Genomic DNA, 17,937 nt, shown 5'->3' with positions numbered 1-17,937 from the left:
CACGCTGTTGACATAGAGCTGGGAGTGGGATCAGGAGTGAAGTTGGTGGGAATATGGAGTTAGAACTGTAAATAGCAATTACAGTTGAAATGTGGTCCCAATTTTAAACACCAGAAAAGGTCTCACTGGGAAGATGAAGTTTGTCCAAGAATTTCATGAGAATGATAGTGGTTGGAGGTGAGTGCAGGAACTTCTAGGAGGAGAAAATTCGAAGCCAGCTAAACAGGGGAGGCTGGCAGCCCATGTTGTCATAAAGAGTAGAACATGACTGAATGACTAACACTTTCACGTTCAAACAGATGAGTACAAAGTTTCAAGGGCAGCAGAGGCCAGAGAAGCAGGAGCAGAGATTATGGGCAGGGTGGCAGATGAGCTGATGCGTTCAGGTACAGGGACATCACACAGATGTTTAGATTTTGTCTATTCTGTAAAACAAATGTAGTCATTGACCCTACAGGAAGGCCATCAGAAGATTTTGAGTAGAAAAGTGTTGTGGCTTGATTATGTTTAAATAAGATTAGATGTCATGAAATATTTGCTTTACTAGTTAACATTATGAATAATATTGGTAAATAGACTCAATTCTGTACTTTGCAGTTTCTAATAAAGCAAATGCATAAAAAGACATTACTTAGTCTATTAAATAGTTTTAGGTCATAGATTTAAAAATTCATCCTCTAGCATCCTTTCTAAGTCTAAAATGTGATGTTTAGACTGATTTTAAATCCTGGAGAACTTTTAGAAGATCTTTATGCTTCTCTTAATGCCGGCCATGATGAAATGTTTTTGATTGTCCAAGTGTTCTCTTTATGGATGTAATGTCTCTTTGCTTGATTACTCAAAAGTTGTCTGGCAGCTCTCAGTCTTGCAATATGTTGAAATTAATCAATAGGGGCAATTTATTTTATTTTTTTCCACTGGTGAATTCTATCAAATATTTATTTAAGGAAGAAAAAAAATAACAATCCTACACAAATTCTTTCAAAATACAGAGGAAGGAACACTTTCCAACTTATTTTATGAGGCCAGGATAACCTTGATATGAAAAGTTGACAAAGATATTACAAGAAAAGAAAAACATAAATTCTTATCCCTGATGAACTTAGATGTAAAAATCTGATTAGTCTTTGACAGAGCAATTTCATTTCTAGGAATTTATACCCAAAAGCCCTCAGAGTTGTACAAAGATTAACTACGGAATATCCACTATAGCAATATTTTTGTTGCTGTTCAGTCACCAAGTCATGTCTCACTCTTTTTCACCCCATGGACTGTAGCATGCCAGGCTTCCCTGTCCTTTACCATCTTCCAGAGTTTCCTCAAACTCATGTCCATTGATTCAGTGATGTCATCGCACATCTCATCCTCTGTCATCCCCTTCTCCTCTTGCCTTCAATCTTTCCAAGCATCAGACTCAGTTCTTTGGTGCTCCGCCTTCTTCCTGGTTCAACTGTGACATTCGTACATGACTACTGGAAAAACCATAGCTTACTAAACAGACCTTTGCCACCAAAGTGGTCTCTGCTTTTTTAAAAAATATATTTTTATATTTCAGTTCAGTCGCTCAATTGTGTCCGACTCTTTGCGACCCCATGGACTGCAGCATGCCAGGCCTCCCTGTCCATTACCAACTCCTAGAGTTTACTCAAACTCATGTTCATTGAGTCAGTGATACCATCCAACATCTCATCCTCTGTCGTCCCCTTCTCCTCCTGCCTTCAATCTTTCCCAGCATCAGGGTCTTTTCTAATGAGTCAGTTCTTTGCATCAGGTGGCCAAAGTATTGGAGTTTCAGCTTCAGCATCAGTCCTTCCAATGAATATTCGGGACTCATTTCCTTTAGGATGGACTGGTTGGATCACCTTGCTGTCCAAGGGACTCTCAAGAGTCTTCTCCAACACCACAGTTCAAAGGCGTCAATTCTTCAGTGCTCAGCTTTCTTTATGGTCCAACTTTCACATCCATACATGACTACGGAAAAAACCATAGCCTTGACTAGATGGAACTTGGTGAGGCTGTGAAAGTGCTGCAGTCCATATGCCCCCAAAATAAAAGTTCAGTGTTTCCACTGTTTCCCCATCTACTTGTCATGAAGTGATGGGACCAGGTGCCATGATCTTAGTTTTCTGCAAGGCTGATTCATGTCAATGTGTGGCAAAAACCACTACAACATTGTAAAGTAATTAGCCTCCAACAAATAAAAATAAATGGGAAGAAAAAAATAAATAAATAAAATAAATGAGCACAGCCCTGCTAGATAGGCCTTAAAACACCAAAACAAACAAACAAACAAAAAAATAGGGGCAATTTAAAGGACAAGTGTTGGACAATTTAGCTAGCAAAAGCACCCAGAAGTGAAATAAGTATTCACTCGGAAGTTTTTATCATATCAAATGCTTTACTGAACTGTATCAGTAAAACTTTACTGAACAAAATCTGAACTGTATTTCTGTTTTATTTAAATTGAAGATCTAACTCAATATAAGTATGCTGTAATATTGAGGTATTATTATTAAAACTTGATTAAATATTGCTTTTGCAGAGATTTTATTTATTGCTAAGTGTCTTCATGAAGGGCACCTAGTATAGTCCTTGGTACATAGTTTATATGTAAGAAAAGTTTCCCACTTTTTTCTTTTCTAGTGTTTTAGTGTAATAATTGACTTCAAGCTACTCTATTTATTTATTTATTTATACACATTATAGTAACAAATTATAATATTGATTTATCTGAATCCAGTATTGCTCATATGATTCATAAAATCATTCTATGCAATAATTTGTCATAATTTTGACATTATCAAAGAATGTGAACATATACAAATATATAGCTAAATGTGTATGAAAATGTTGCTGCTTAGTCATTATTTTGTGTCCAACTCTTGTGACCCCATGGTTTCTTGCCTGGTAGGCTCCTCTGACCTTGGGATTTCCCAGGCAAAAATACTGGAGTGGGTTGCCATTTCCTTCTCCAGGGGATCTTCCTGAGCAAGGGATCAAGCCTGCCTCTCCTGCATTGGAAGACAGGTTCTTTACCACTAAGCCACCAGGGAAGCTCATATGAAAATAATGATAATTAAGCATATTGATCACATTATAGAAATCAAATATAGAGCCTATTAGCATAACCTTGTATTTGGAAATAAAATGTAACTTAAAGTTCACAAGTTATAGCATCATTGACTTTTTAGCATAATCATGTATGCTATAAGCCACTATTCATTCAATCTCTCTATCTTTTGTATGAACCCTCTCCTAATAAAACTCAGTAACACAGGGTCTGTACAGAATACATTTATGTAACACTTCAATAAAAATGACATAATATTTGACAACTTCTGTGAAATAAATATTTGATACATAGTAGCTGTTATTTCGGAGAAGGCAATGACACCCCACTCCAGTACTCTTGACTGGAAAATCCCGTGGACGGAGGAGCCTGGTGGGCTGCAGTCCATGGGGTCGCGAAGAGTCGGACACGACTGAGCGACTTCACTTTCACTTTTCACTTTCATGCATTGGAGAAGGAAATGGCAACCCACTCCCGTGTTCTTGCCTGGAGAATCCCAGGGACGGCGGAGCCTGGTGGGCTGCCGTCTATGGGGTCGCACAGAGTCGGACACAACTGAAGCGACTTAGCAGCAGCAGTTGTTATTTTGGGCTTCCCTGGTGGCTCAGAGGTTAAAGCGTCTGCCTGCAATGCGGGAGACCTCGGTTTGATTCCTGGGTTGGGAAGATCCCCTGGAGAAGGAAATGGCAACCCACTGCAGTATTATTGCCTGGAGAATCCCATGGACGGTGGAGCCTGGTGGGCTACCGTCCACGGTGTGGCAAAGAGTCGGACATGACCTAGCGACTTCACTTTCACTTTCTTTCAGCTGTTATTTTATAATTTACTAAAGTCTAACCTACGTCATCAGTATTTTACTTCACTTGGTAAATGTCCATTTTAATGTTCTTTATAGTATTATGTAGTCCACAGATTAACAATAAAATTACTTTAGTTTTGATAATGCAATATAAATTATTAATACTAGGGCAAAACTGCTGGAAAAGAATAAATGTACTACATTTTTTCCTTAAAAAATATTTGAAAAATAAATAAGAAAATTGTATAGAAAAGATAATAGTGTCATTTTGGGCTGCTTTATTGGAATCTTTATTAAAACCAACAGATGTATTTCAATACTTGAAAAGATTTTGCAGTTAGAAAAAAAAGTGTAATGCACACATAAAGATTCATGAGCAATTATCCAAGGTTATCTTCTCGGATCTCCTCTGACAATCTATTTAATCATAGTTCAGAATGGTTCCCTATTTTGTTTCAGTACAATGACAACTTAGATGTTGAGGATATGAAGAGCAGAGAAGAATCTGATACTAGAAGTAAAGGCGCTGACAACATACGAAGTGACAGCTGACAGTTTCATGGCAAGAAAGGAAACATGACATTTTTAACTTAGAGTTGAACAGTGAGTAGAAATTTGTAAGATAAGAAATAGGGAAAAGTGTTACATACAGGGAAAGCATTATGTGTAAAGACAAGGGACATGAAAGGTCATAGCACATGATAAATAGAGAGTGGCAAGTATGTCATATTGATGGAACGGATGCTAGTAAACGAGGGGAAAGGAGAGATGGCTGGTGGAATGAAAAGGACTGACTGAAAATGAGGAGCCTTGTATACTGTGCAATGGAGTTGGAATTTCATTCAGAGACAATAAGGACAAAAAATTAGCATTCTCAGGAGACATTAGTGTCATAGATCAGTTTGCTGTGAATATTGATCAGTATGTCCCTCCTTGCATGCAAAAATTGGCAGGAGGTCAAAAATAGCCTTAAGTAAACTCTTCTAGAATTTTGCTGAGAATGAATGAATCTCTCATACCATTTTCCCTAAATTATGTGTTTATTCAGCTTATAGAAAACTTTTACATAAAGTTTAGTAAACAGGTCTTCCTATTTTGAGATCTAGTTGCCAGGTGCCCATCTCAGTGCCATATATTTTAAATTCTAGTACAGACATATGTCATTTTATGTATGATTTATGCATTTATTGCTTTTGATTGTGCTCCACCTTATCGCATTTTGCAGATATTGCATTTTTTATAAAACAAAGTTCTATGTCAATTCTGCATTGTCAAATAATAAAGTATTTTTTTAAATTAAGGTGTGTAGATTGTTTGTAAAGACATAATGCCATTTCAAACTTAATAAACTATGGTTTAGTATAAATTTGCTGACAAAGGCCTATGTAGTCAAAGTTATGGTTTTTCCAGTGGTGAGGTTCTGATGTGAGAGTTGTACCATAAAGAAGGCTGACCGCCGAAGAATTGATGCTTTTGAACCGTAGTTCTGGAGAAGATTCAAGAGTCCTTTGGACAGCAAGGAGCTCCAACCAGTCAATCATAAGGGAAATGAACCCTGAATACACATTGGAAGGACTGATGCTGAAGCTGAAGCTCCAATACTTTGGCTACCTGATGCGAAGAACCGACTCACTGGAAAAGACCCTAATGATAGGAAAGATTGAAGGCAAAAAGAGAAGAAGGTGGCAAAGGATGAGATGGTTGGATAGCATCACTGACTCAATGGTCATGAACTTGGGTGAACTCTGGGAGATGGTGTGGGATAGGGAGACCTGGTGTGCTACAGTTCATGGAATTGCAAAGAGTCAGACACGACAGCGACTGAACAACAATAGCATAAATATAACTCTCATATGCACTGGGAAACAGCAACAACAAAAAATGTGTGGCTCCATTTATAGCAATATACACTTTATTGCAGTGGTCTGGAATCAAACCTGCAATGCCTTTGGGGTATGCTAGTCCATACAGTATGGCAGTTGGAGGAAATAAATTCTGCATTATTTAAAGATATGGGCTCAAATGTAAAGAGGGTTTGCAGATATGTTGAGATCCAGGCTGCTTCCAACTGTCAATCTATCATCTGTAAGATGACTTATGTGCTAAGTTGTGTGTGACTCTTGCCACCCCAAGGACTGTAGCCCACCAGGCTCCTCTGTCCATGGAATTCTCCAAGCAAGAATACTGGAGTGGGTTGCCATTCCCTTCTCTAGGGGATCTTCCTGACCCAGGGACAGAACCCGGGTCACCTGCATTGCAGGCAGTTTCTTTATTGACTGAGCCACTGGGGAAGCCAGGATAGACCCTTTATCAAGAATTGTGAAAAGTCTGAAATTTTACCCTACCTGAAAGTTAACAGATTAGCCTACTTCGGTATCATAAATGTTGGTAAAAGGCACAAGATTATGGGACCAGCGAGAAATGACATAATTTCTCACGCACAACAGGCAGGATGAGCTCCCTGTTAATGTGAATTTTCCCAGTGCCCCCTTGTCCCACCAGGGTGGTGCAGAGATTCAGGTGAATGCTGTTTACTTGGAGGTCTTTTTTTTCACATCTGGAGTTTTTAATTATCATCTTTAAAGGGACTGCCGGCAAACTGGTTGCTCTGAAGGGCAATATTGCATTTATTATTTCAGTCAAGGAACAAATCTGCTCTCTGTCCCTCAAAAAGACATTGCTATCTTCCAAAGCTATTCCATTTAAAAATAACCTTGAAAAGATGTTGAAAAAAAAGTTGTCAATATATATATTTTTTTGCCTTGAAAATGTGTAACAATATTAAAGCTTCGTGGAGAATTTTCTACAATTCCTCTGGTCCTGATGTTGGAGTTCTAACTATCACAACAATAGTTCAAACAGAAAGATAGAGGAGAAGTGGAAGAAGGAACATAATCCTTTCCCTTTTCATCTTTTAAGTTGCACAACTCACTTTTTATCTCCTGTTGGCCAGAAATTAGCTACATGACAATATCTGATTGATCAGGTGCTGGGAAAATTTGTCTTTATTTTAGGTGGTCTCCTGCCTAGCTAGCAGTGCTGTGCATTCTATCATATAAAAAGGAGTGAATGAGTATTAAGAGGCAATGAGAAGCTTCTGTCATAGCACTAGATCCATTCCAGCCCTCTGTGCCATTGTGGATTCTGCCTTAGGTACCTTGTTATTATATAAGGTGGGTTACTGTTCATTTTTCTCTCATTAATCAGTTCAGGTACATCTCCACTAGCAAGTCTTTTTTGATCCCATTTTGTCTTTTCCCCAGAAATCTGTTATTTATAATCTATATCCTAGGGAAAGTTATTTAATATGTGGCATATTTTATCACTGACTTCCCTGGTGGCTCAGATGATAAACAATCTGCCCTGCATTATGACAGACCCAGGTTCGATCCCTGGGTTGGGAAGGTACCCTGGAGAAGGGAATGGCAACCCAGTCCAGTATTCTTATATGGAGAATCTCATGGACAGTGGAGCCTGGCAAGCTACAGTTCATGAGGTGGCAAAGTCAGACATGACTGAGAGACTAATGCACACACACATACTTTATCATAACTCAATGATACATACATAACTTGAGGGATGGTTATAGAAATTGTGGTATATATAACACCTTAGAAATAACTCTAGATCCAGAACTTTGTTCGGTCTTTTGTTTTTCAGTTGATGGAGAACTCTTTCATCTGACCCCAGGCTTGTCATACCTGCTACCAGAATACTCTTGCATGTGCCTTTCAGTGAGTAATTTCCATGAGAGGTTCTTGAGGAGTGTCTGACAAAACAGTGAGAGGGATTTCAGTAAGCTTACACAATAGGCTGCATGACTGCTTTTATTCCCACTTGAGACAGGCCTAGAATCTGGGACGCTTTGCTGCAATGTGGCAGCGCCTGCACCTGGATATAGCTTGAGTAACAAAATGCAGAGATACTCTGTGGGACTAAAAATAACTGCACCCATGCACAGTTAGGACAAATTCTGGACAGAAGATACAAAACAACCTAACTGCCGCTTTTGAAGAGCCTGGAGAAAAGCAGGGTACTGTGCATGCCCCCTGCCCAAAACTTTGCCTCAGGGGTGGGCAAAACACCTAAGTTGCCCCTCTGGCCCATCCCCTGGACTTAGCCCTACCATCACTCTGTATAAGAAGAAAGCTTGCCCCCCACTGGGACCAAGCCAGCAAGGGAATTTATTGTTTATTCTTGTTCCCCACTGCTGCAGCAGGAGCCTCAATAAAGCCTTGACTGAATTTTTTGTCTGGCTGCTAATCAATTTCTATTAATTGTGGAAGGCCAAGAACCCTGGTTGGTAATGTTGCCAAATGTTGGTATGTGTGGCAAACTCAGTCTCAGACTTTGTTGTGATTTGGTTTGCTATAATTTCAAATCAGTTTGTTCATCACCAAAAAGCAAAGTTGTTTTTAGAAGAAAAGTTATTTTGATACATGGATGAAGTAAGTTGTGTCTGGATGTCATCATCTCATCTGCTTTGATTGTAAACAGTAGCTCAGCTGTGGAGGAGCCTTAGCTGGGGATTTTTTAAATAAAAACTGGTGGACAAGCAACTACAGCAGAGGGAACATTTAGACTATAAATACAGAGTCTGTGAGAGTTACCCCAGAGTTTCCTCCTGAACCAAGCCAATCTAGCTCTCCAAAGACCTTGAGCATTAATTTCTGTCACAATAAAGGTGACTATTTTATCAGCAGCAGTGAAAAGTCAGGCAAGAACCCCAGGAATATCAGCCCGCCCTTCAGTACAAACACCATCAGGGTTCCCTGCAATGTGCTCTAGCAACTGAGGAACTTTCAGTTTTTCACTGGCCACTGGGCATTAGCTCTTGGTTGGCAAAACTGCCCCACTGGGCATTAGTTGTTGGTTGGCAAAACTACCTCTTCCAGAAACCAAAACTCAGAAAGAATATATTTCAACTAAATTTGAATTGCATTTTTATCTTCTCCCCTTGCCTGAAACAATGGTATATTTAATCTAACGTGGATTTGTTATTTATGTATTAGCTTATTAAGATATATCACCCTGTATGCTATCCATTTGTGAACTTCCTACAGGGATCTTGTGTTTAAAATATTGGCAAAGACAATCTCAGTTCCTGAGCACAATTCATTGCCCCAAACATAACAGACTTATTGTTATTATAGCAGATGACTAAGGTAAGACAGAACACTTACTTAATTTTATTAGAAAGTGCCTATACTTTCTTTAAAAAAAATCTCTGAAGATTATAAACACAGACATTAATTTAGGTTTATGAGCTACATCCCACAGCCTGATAGAGTTTACTAACCCAAAAGCTGGTACAAACAGTCACTTCAATTTTAATCCTTCAACGTTTTCTTGCCAAATCTCACTCTATGCCTATCACAATTCTAAATTTCTTTCTACTTCTATTTCTTATTCCCCATATTAATAAATGTAAGTTCTCTGAGGGTGGGTTCGATTTATTTTCTTTGATATGCCATCATAGCAAGTATGTATTTGTAATTTTTAATGAATAAAGCAAAGCACTCATTTTTTAATTCTTGAGAAAGAAAGATTTACAAATGGAGCTTGTCAAAGAAAAGGCACCTGTTTAAGTTCCACTGAAATAAGATATTGACAAATTGCAGAGAAAAGTATCAATCATGTGTCTTAGGAACACAAAAAATGGAAAGGTTAATTTTAAATGAGTGGATTTTAAAAGGGTTCATGGACAAGGTGTAGATTAAATTTTGTTTTGGATGATGGAGCTGTTATAAATGATCTCATTTAGGTTTTATTTAGGTAAGGGTACATTTTAACATATTTTTAATGATTTCTTACACTATTGTTTTCAAATACAATAAACTGAATCCTGTTAGTACCAGTCTTGGCACATGGAACTTAATGCATAGAGAGATCTAAAGTTGTGACAGGCTATCAATCTAGAGAATTTCCAAATGTATCCAATGACCAGATGAAACTCTGAGGAAAGAAACTAAGTGGAGAGTAGACAGTCACAAATTATTAAGGAAAATATGGAAGGGAAGTTGAGGCAGAGAAATGAGTATTTGAAAGGCAAAAGAGTGTGAACAATCAAGCAGCTCATTATGCCTGTGATATAGGGTGTTTCTAAGGCAGAAGTTTAAGAGTGAAAACAGAAGAAGGAAGAAGAGGTCTATTTCATGAAACCACTTTATTCCAGATTGAGGAGTTTGGCAGTGGCTATGGACATGAGTCTGAGTAAACTCCGGGAGTTGGTGATGGACAGGGAGGCCTGGCGTGCTGCTGTTCATGGGGTCGCAAAGAGTCGGACACGACTGAGCGACTGAACTGAACTGAAATGATGCTCAAATAGGGAACCAAGATGAACTGTCTTGAGACAGGCTGGGACTTGAGACCCTTGCTACAGTGCTTGAAAAACAGGCTGGGACCTGGGATCCTTTATTTACTGCAGTGCTTGCACCTGGATGAACATCTCTTCCAGCAACAAAACACAAAGAAACTCTAAGGGACTAAAAATAGCATGCCCATTGGGGGCAAACTATTAACAAGAAGATACAAAAAGACCAAAATCTAAAAAAAATAAGATGTTGGGAGCAAAAGCAAGGTACTGCACATGCACTCTGCTACAGCACCACCAAGAGTGGGCAGACCACCTATCTCTCCAACCCAACCCTGGACTCACCTCTACCCCATAGTAGGAAGCATCTTACCCCAACTCAGGGAGCAAGCAAGGGAATATCTAGTTTTTGATCCCTATTTCTGCAGCAGGAGCCTCAGTAAAGCCTTGCCTGAATTTCTTGCCTGGCCTCTTATCAATTTCTATTGATTATGAGGCCAAGCACCATGATTGGTAACATTCTATTGCTATACATCTTAATTCTGAGGCATGATTTATCAAGTAATCACTTTGAGCCACTGGAATACATCTTAGTCAGTCTACTTCTGTTATGAGATTCTAATAATTTTATAAATGATACTTCAGCCAGAGTGATTTTTATAAAATTTAAATACAATCACATTACTGCCCTTTTTAAACATTTTATAATATTTTTACCATGGCCAAGTGGCCACATGACATGGAGGCTGACATCTTCTCCAGTTTTGGGGGACCTCTCTTTCTCATTACATTCCAGTTAAACCTAAATTTTCCTCCTTTTGTCTGCATTTCACACTCAGGAACTGGACACAGCTTGTTCCTTCTCATTGCAATACTTCCTCACTTTCTGCCAATCTGATAAGTCAATCACATCCCAGCTTAGAAATTATTTCTTCCAGAGGCGATTCACAAAACTCCTAAACCTATTAACAGCCCTCAGTAAGACCTAGAAAACAAGCTATTTTTTTTTTTTTAATGTGTGAATCTAAGATAATATAATTTTAATACAAACTGCTTCTAATAGGGAAAAATGAATCTGACTCTGTATTAAATCTGTTTATTTTACTTTAACCTTTGCATGCTATGACTTTTGCTTTGAGTTCAGAGTGTTACCCAGAGCCTGAAATATACAGGATAACCCACTCTCAAGGCTCTGACCTTTAAGGGTATAACACTTTCCTGTTAGGTAGGAAGTTAAGCATGAGAAAGGGGGGTGGCCTATCTGAAAACAATGCAAGCTGATATCAAAATCCCATCCCAGACATGTCCAGGAGAGCTCACAGATATGCTACAAAAATAACAGAGACTTTTCTAGCTACTGCACATGTGCCCTAGGCACACAGTGGATGCAAACTAATCACAGGGTCTTCCTCAAGTAACCATAGGCAAATGGGATTTGGTTAAGGATTCATAAATATTCTATACATACAGACATCTCTACAAATGGACATCATCAGATGGCCAACACCAAAATCAGATTGACTATATTCTTTGCAGCCAAAGATGGAGAAGTTCTATACAGTCAGCAAAAACAAGACCAGGAGCTGACTGGGGCTCACATAGTGAACTTTTATTGCAAAATTCACCTAAAATTGAAGAAAGTAGGGAAAACCATTAGACCATTCAGGTATGACCTAAAGCAAATCCCTTATGATTATACAGTGGAAATGAGAAATTGATTTAAGGGACTAGATCTGATAAACAAAGTGCCTGATGAACTATGGACGGAGGTTCATGACATTGTACAGGAGACAGTGATCAAGACCATCCCCAAGAAAAAGAAATGAAAAAAACAAAATGGTTGTCTGAGGAGGTCTTACAAATAGCTGTGAAAGAAGAGAAGTAAAAGGCAAAGGAGAAAAGAAAAGATATACTTTGAATGCAGAGTTCCAAAGAATAGAAAGGAGAGATAAGAAAGCCTTCCTAGGTGATCAGTGCAAAGAAATAAAGGAAACCAAAAGAATGGGAAAGACTGGAGATCTCTTCAAGAACATTAGAGATATCAAGGGAACATTTCATGCAAAGATGGGCTTAATATAGCACAGAAATGGTATGGATCTAACAGAAGCAGAAGTTACTAAGAAGAGGTGGCAAGAATACAGAAGAACTGTAGAAAAAAGATCTTAATGATCCAGATAATCATGATGGTGTGATCACTCACCTAGAGCCAGACCTCTTGGAGTGTGAAGTCAAGTGGGCCTTAGGAAGCATCACTATGAACAAAGCTAGTGGAGGTGATGGAATTCCAGTTGAGCTATTTCAAATCCTAAAAGATGATGCTGTGAAAGTGTTGCACTCAATATGCCAGCAAACATGGAAAACTCAGCAGTGGCCACAGGACTGAAAAAGTTCAGTTTTCATTCCAATCCCAAAGAAAGGCAGTGCCAAAGAATGCTCAAACTACCACACAATTGCATGCATCTCACACGCTAGACAAGTAATGTTCAAAATTCTTCAAGCCAGGCCTCAACAGCACATGAACCGTGAACTTCCAGATGTTCAAGCTGGCTTTAGAAAAGGCAGAAGAACCAGAGATCAAATTGCCAACACCCACTGGAACATTGAAAAAGCAAGACAGTTTAGGAAAAACATCTATTTCTGCTTTATTGACTATGCCAAAGACTTTGACTGTGTGAATCACAATAAACTGTGGAAAATTCTGAAAGAGATGGGAATACCAGACCACCTGACCTGCCTCTTGAGAAATCTGTATGCAGGTCAGAAGCATCAGTTAGAACTGGACATGGAACAACAGACTGTTTACAAATAGGAAAAGGAGTACATCAAGGCTATATATTGTCACTCTGTTTATTTAACTTATATGCAGAGTAAATCATGAGAAACACTGGGTTGGAGGAAGCACAAGCTGGAATCAAGATTACCAGGAGAAATATCAATAACCTCAGATATGAAGATGATACCACCGTTATGGCAGAAAGTGAAGAAGAACTAAAGAGCCTCTTGATGAAAGTGAAAGAGGAGAGTGAAAAAGTTGGCTTAAAGCTCAACATTTAGAAAACTAAGATCATGGCATCTGGTCCCATCACTTCATGGCAAATAGATGGGGAAACAGTGGAAACAGTGGCTGACTTTATTTTTGGGGGCTCCAAAATCATTGCAGTTGGTGACTACAGCCATGAAATTAAAAGATGCTTACTCCTTGGAAGCAAAGTTATGACCAACCTAGACAGCATATTAAAAAGCAGAGACATTACTTGGCCAACAAACATCCGTCTCGTCAAGGCCATTGTTTTTCCAGTAGTCATGTATGGATTTGAGAGTTGGACTATAAAGAAAGCTGAGCACTGAAGAATTGTTGGTTTTGAACTGTGGTGTTGGAGAAGACACTTGAGAGTCCCTTGGACTGCAAGGAGATCTAACCAGTCCATCCTAAAAGAGATCCATCCTCAGTGTTCATTGGAAGGACTGATGCCGACATTGAAACTCCAATACTTTGGCCACCCCATGTGAAAAACTGACTCATTTGAAAAAACTCTGATGCTGGGAATGATTGAAGACAGTAGGAGAAGGGGACAACAGAGGATAAGATGGTTGGAGGGCATCACCGACTCAATGGAGATGAGTTTGAGTAAACTCTAGGAGTTGGTGATAGACAGCAAGGCCTGGCGAGCTGTGGTCCATTGGGTCATGAAGAGTGAGACACGACTGAGTGACTGATCTGAACTGAACTGAACATACATCTGATTATAACAGACTGAATTATGGAAGATATGTGCGACAGAGCCTGCTGTTATATAACTTGAAACTGTCAATCAGCCTTAAGTATATGCCAATTTTCATTTCCTTTCCTGATTGATGGTGAGTAGAAGCCCTATTTTGAATAGAGCACAACCAAGAGGAGGAGACAGGAAGTGTAAAAAGGAAAGCCAAGCAGTTATCAGGACTCATTCAGGGTTGCCCCACTCCCATGTCTTGGAAGATCTGTCTATCTGAGCTATAACTGAGCTATAACTTGTCTCTTGCTTTAAACTTCAGTCCTTTGTTCCAAATCTTTGTTGTGATGAGGCAAGAATAGAGGAAGATAAATAAACTGATTTGACATTTCCATTCATGTAGAGATAAAAAGTTGCAGAACAGATAATAACATTTGACTTGTTGGAAGTTTATAGGAACATCATAGTTTGATGTCCGTGGACAGCTGCAGGAAAAAAGCATGTCAACACTAAGAATTTTGAAACAACCAACCATACCCCTCCTTAACTTTGCCTTTAAAAATATCTTGCTGAAATCCATCAGGGAATTCAAGGTTTTGGTCTAGGTATGAGTCACCCATCTCCTTGCACAGCCCTGCATTAAACCTTTCTCTGCTCCAAACTCCAACATTTTGATTCGGCTTCTTTGTGCCTTGAGCACATGAACTTGTGCTTTGTAACATGTATATAATACAAAATCATTTACAATTTGTGGTTTAATTTTTAAGAAAAAGAATATCAAATTTTGGATACAAAAACAAAAATTGTCTTAGTACCAGGTAAGTGACAAGTGTAAGATAAGGTGATGGATATTGGACTGTACTGGAAAAAACAACAGACATGATTCCTGTTTTCATGCTATTTCAAGGTCCAAAAACTTAAGATTGCACAGAAACAGTAGCTTCTTCCTTATTAACATGAGGTTTTGAATGACTCAGTGAATCAGCTTTGCTGTAGTTAATCATGAAAAGAAAGACAAAAAAACAAAAACAGGTGTTTTTGTCTGTGTTGCAAATTCTTTAGGGGCTGTAGCATACATTCATTAAAATTTAAGCCTATTTATGGATGCAATTAGGCAATATGAGTATCTGTTTTATGAGCTAACTCAAGAAGTAAAGAAAAACAAACCAGAAAGTCCTTTCATTTACAAAACTTGAAAGAACAAAATTAAGGCAAAGAGTAAATGAGAAACAAAAAGAATTAGTAGTGTAGATATTATTTGGAGAGTTTGAGGTTTAATGTGGTCAGCCCCCACACCAGAGTGTCTATTCACTGTTTTGTTGTATTTTCTTTATACATCAAGTAAGTCTGGGATGGTCCTGGTCTGAGATATATATCTATCGTTTAGCTCAATCTGTCTCATTGGAAGACTGACCAAAATGTTTTATAAAATTGATGTAATTTTGCTGTTGAGTTCATCAGAATATACTAATTAATTTTAAGTGGTGAACCAATGTCATGTTTTTCCACATCAAAGGGTATTATGAAGAATCTAAACTCAAGAGGGCTACTCACTGGCTTTTATTATCTTTATTTGGAAAAATTATTTAAAATAATGTTCAAAGAAGCAGCAGTCAGGTTAGAATGGCACATTAGTGAGATGTGAGACTAAAACAAGAGGGGAAAAAAGCTATGTCATTAGGAGTGAGAGAAGAATAGACTACAGTCAGAGGGTGATATTGAAACAATTTTCTGATATGGGTCTGAAGTAAAGGTCACTTTGTAGTGATCAATTTTTTCTCTGAGTAAAACAGGAAAAACAACCAGACATTAAGAGATAGTCATTAAACAACAGAATTTTGAGACAATTAAATCATATTCAGGAGAATTAAACAAAATAACCCAAATGAGATATATGTTATTCTGAGTTAAAGGAGAAAGATTATTCGAAGTAAATCAAAATCATTTCAAATATTTTCTTAAAATGGGGTTAAAATTTGGGAAAATAAACTCAATTAAAACATAAACAATTTTGAGAATAGAAACTTACTCTCACACTCTGATATTTAATATAAAAAATATTACTAGAGTAAAATAGGAACTTTTGGATATTATACATCATAGCTGATAAAAAAGAAAACAAACAAGTGAGATGGGGGATAGATGGGCTCCTGGGTTGGACATCTGGTGTTTTTTAAGTGGAATAAAATTCAAGCTTTGTTCTCACCCAGACACTCCAAGGAGAAAGCTAGTGGCAAAAGCTGAGCTCTGCTAAAGTAGAGATAAGATGTCCACTCCTGAGGTCAAGGAAGAATTCCCTGTCTGCATATGGCACAGGAAGTCTTCTTTAGGCTCAAAAAAGAAGTGGGGCCCCACCCAATAATAAGTGTGGACATGCACCCATGGGTCTCTGTGGTGGAATCCATCTTAGAAAAAAGTTACACATGCATCTTGAGGAAGATCCACAAACCGGTCAGATGTGAAGAGAGAAACAAAATAATCGACCAAAGATAAATAAAGACCCGGAAGGACTGTCCTATACAAGTGATTCAGCTTTAAAGGCTCATCACCTCTTTGCTGCAGTCCTCCTCGCTCAGGATGGCCGCACTCCTCTCCAGGTGTGTGTCTCTGCCTAGTTCCTGACCCACTGTGCTCCTCTTCATTAGAGAGGGAGTTCATACCCTTTCTCTCTGATTGTGTATTTCTGCCTAGCTTCTGACTTAAACAAATTGCTTTGCTGTACTCTCTCCCATACACTGTGCTGTGTCTCTAATAATAAACTTTGTACCTTTTTTTTTTTTTTTTTACTGTTTTTGCCTCTTTGAAACATTCTTACTTTCAAACCAGGGAAAGATCCAGGGACACTTTGTTTCTACCCTCTAGCCCCTGCTGGTCTAGTGGTTAGTGTTCCCAGTTTTCACCCAGGCTACCTAGGTCCAATCTCTGGGCAGGGAAATAAAATCTCTCTTCAAGAGCATTCACTGTTCTCCTTCCAAGATCTCAAGGCCACACAAAAACAGAAATAATGAATTCCCATGTAGTCTATTTAAAAGGGAAGAAATTGGATAAACAATTATTAAAATGTAAAAATTTATGAAAAGATTATTTGTTAAGTATTTTATTTATTAAAATTTGTATCCCATTTATCCCTCATTAAGTTTGGAGATATAATAAAACACACACACACAGATAGGTAGAGATAGATAGATGATAGATAGATAGATAGATGAGAAGACATACATACACACACATACAGCACACAGATGTAATTTTAAAGTCTAAAGCCCACTTCAATTTTCTTGCTTGGAGAATCCCATGGACAGAGGTGCCTCGTGGGCTACAGTCGTTGGGGTTGCAAAGTGTCAGACACACTGAGTGACTAACACTAGATCCTGATCAATAGAACAAGATAAATAATATATTAAACTTTAAAATGACATCTGTGTGTTTTGTGTGTGCACATGTGTGTCTTCTGCTCAAAGAAAAAAGTAACAAATGAATAATATAGTGAAGTGCAGATATTTCTCATCTCAAGCAAAGTTGCTGTGAGATACCTATTTTCTGGATACAAGAAATGAATCTATTATCATCAATGTAAGTGGTAAGAAAGTCACTAAATGCGCTCTCAAAAACAGTTTATAATATATAGATTTGGAAATACAAGATATTTTTAAGAAAAACAATAAGGAAGCATTCCCAATTGAAGTAAGATGAATATGAGTCCAGAAAGAGAGGTATCAAAAGGTATCACACTGTATAATGGGCTCCAGTTTCATCCATCTCATTAGGACTGATTCAAATGAATTCTTTTTAATGGCCCATTATACAGAGTGAAGTAAGCCAGAAAGATAAAGAACATTACAGCATACTAACACATATATATGGAATTTAGAAAGATGGTAATGATAACCCTATATGCAAAATGGAAAAAGAGACACAGAAATACAGAACAGACTTTTGAACTCTGTGGGAGAATGTGAGGGTGGGATATTTCAAAAGAACAGCATGTATACTATCTATGGTGAAACAGATCACCAGCCCAGGTGGGATGCATGAGACAAGT

General features: G+C 38.2%; 1 protein-coding gene across 2 annotated transcripts in view; it reads right to left on the bottom strand.

The window, feature by feature from the left end:
* Nucleotides 1–17,937, bottom strand: part of KLHL1 (kelch like family member 1) — a 476,190-nt gene that overhangs the window by 25,257 nt on the left and 432,996 nt on the right. The window lies entirely within an intron of this gene.

Source organism: Cervus canadensis, chromosome 9 (genome assembly GCF_019320065.1).
Source record: "Cervus canadensis isolate Bull #8, Minnesota chromosome 9, ASM1932006v1, whole genome shotgun sequence".
Lineage (NCBI taxonomy): Eukaryota > Metazoa > Chordata > Mammalia > Artiodactyla > Cervidae > Cervus > Cervus canadensis.
The sequence above is the reverse complement of the archived record's forward strand: the minus strand, read 5'-3'. Positions and strand labels throughout refer to the sequence as shown.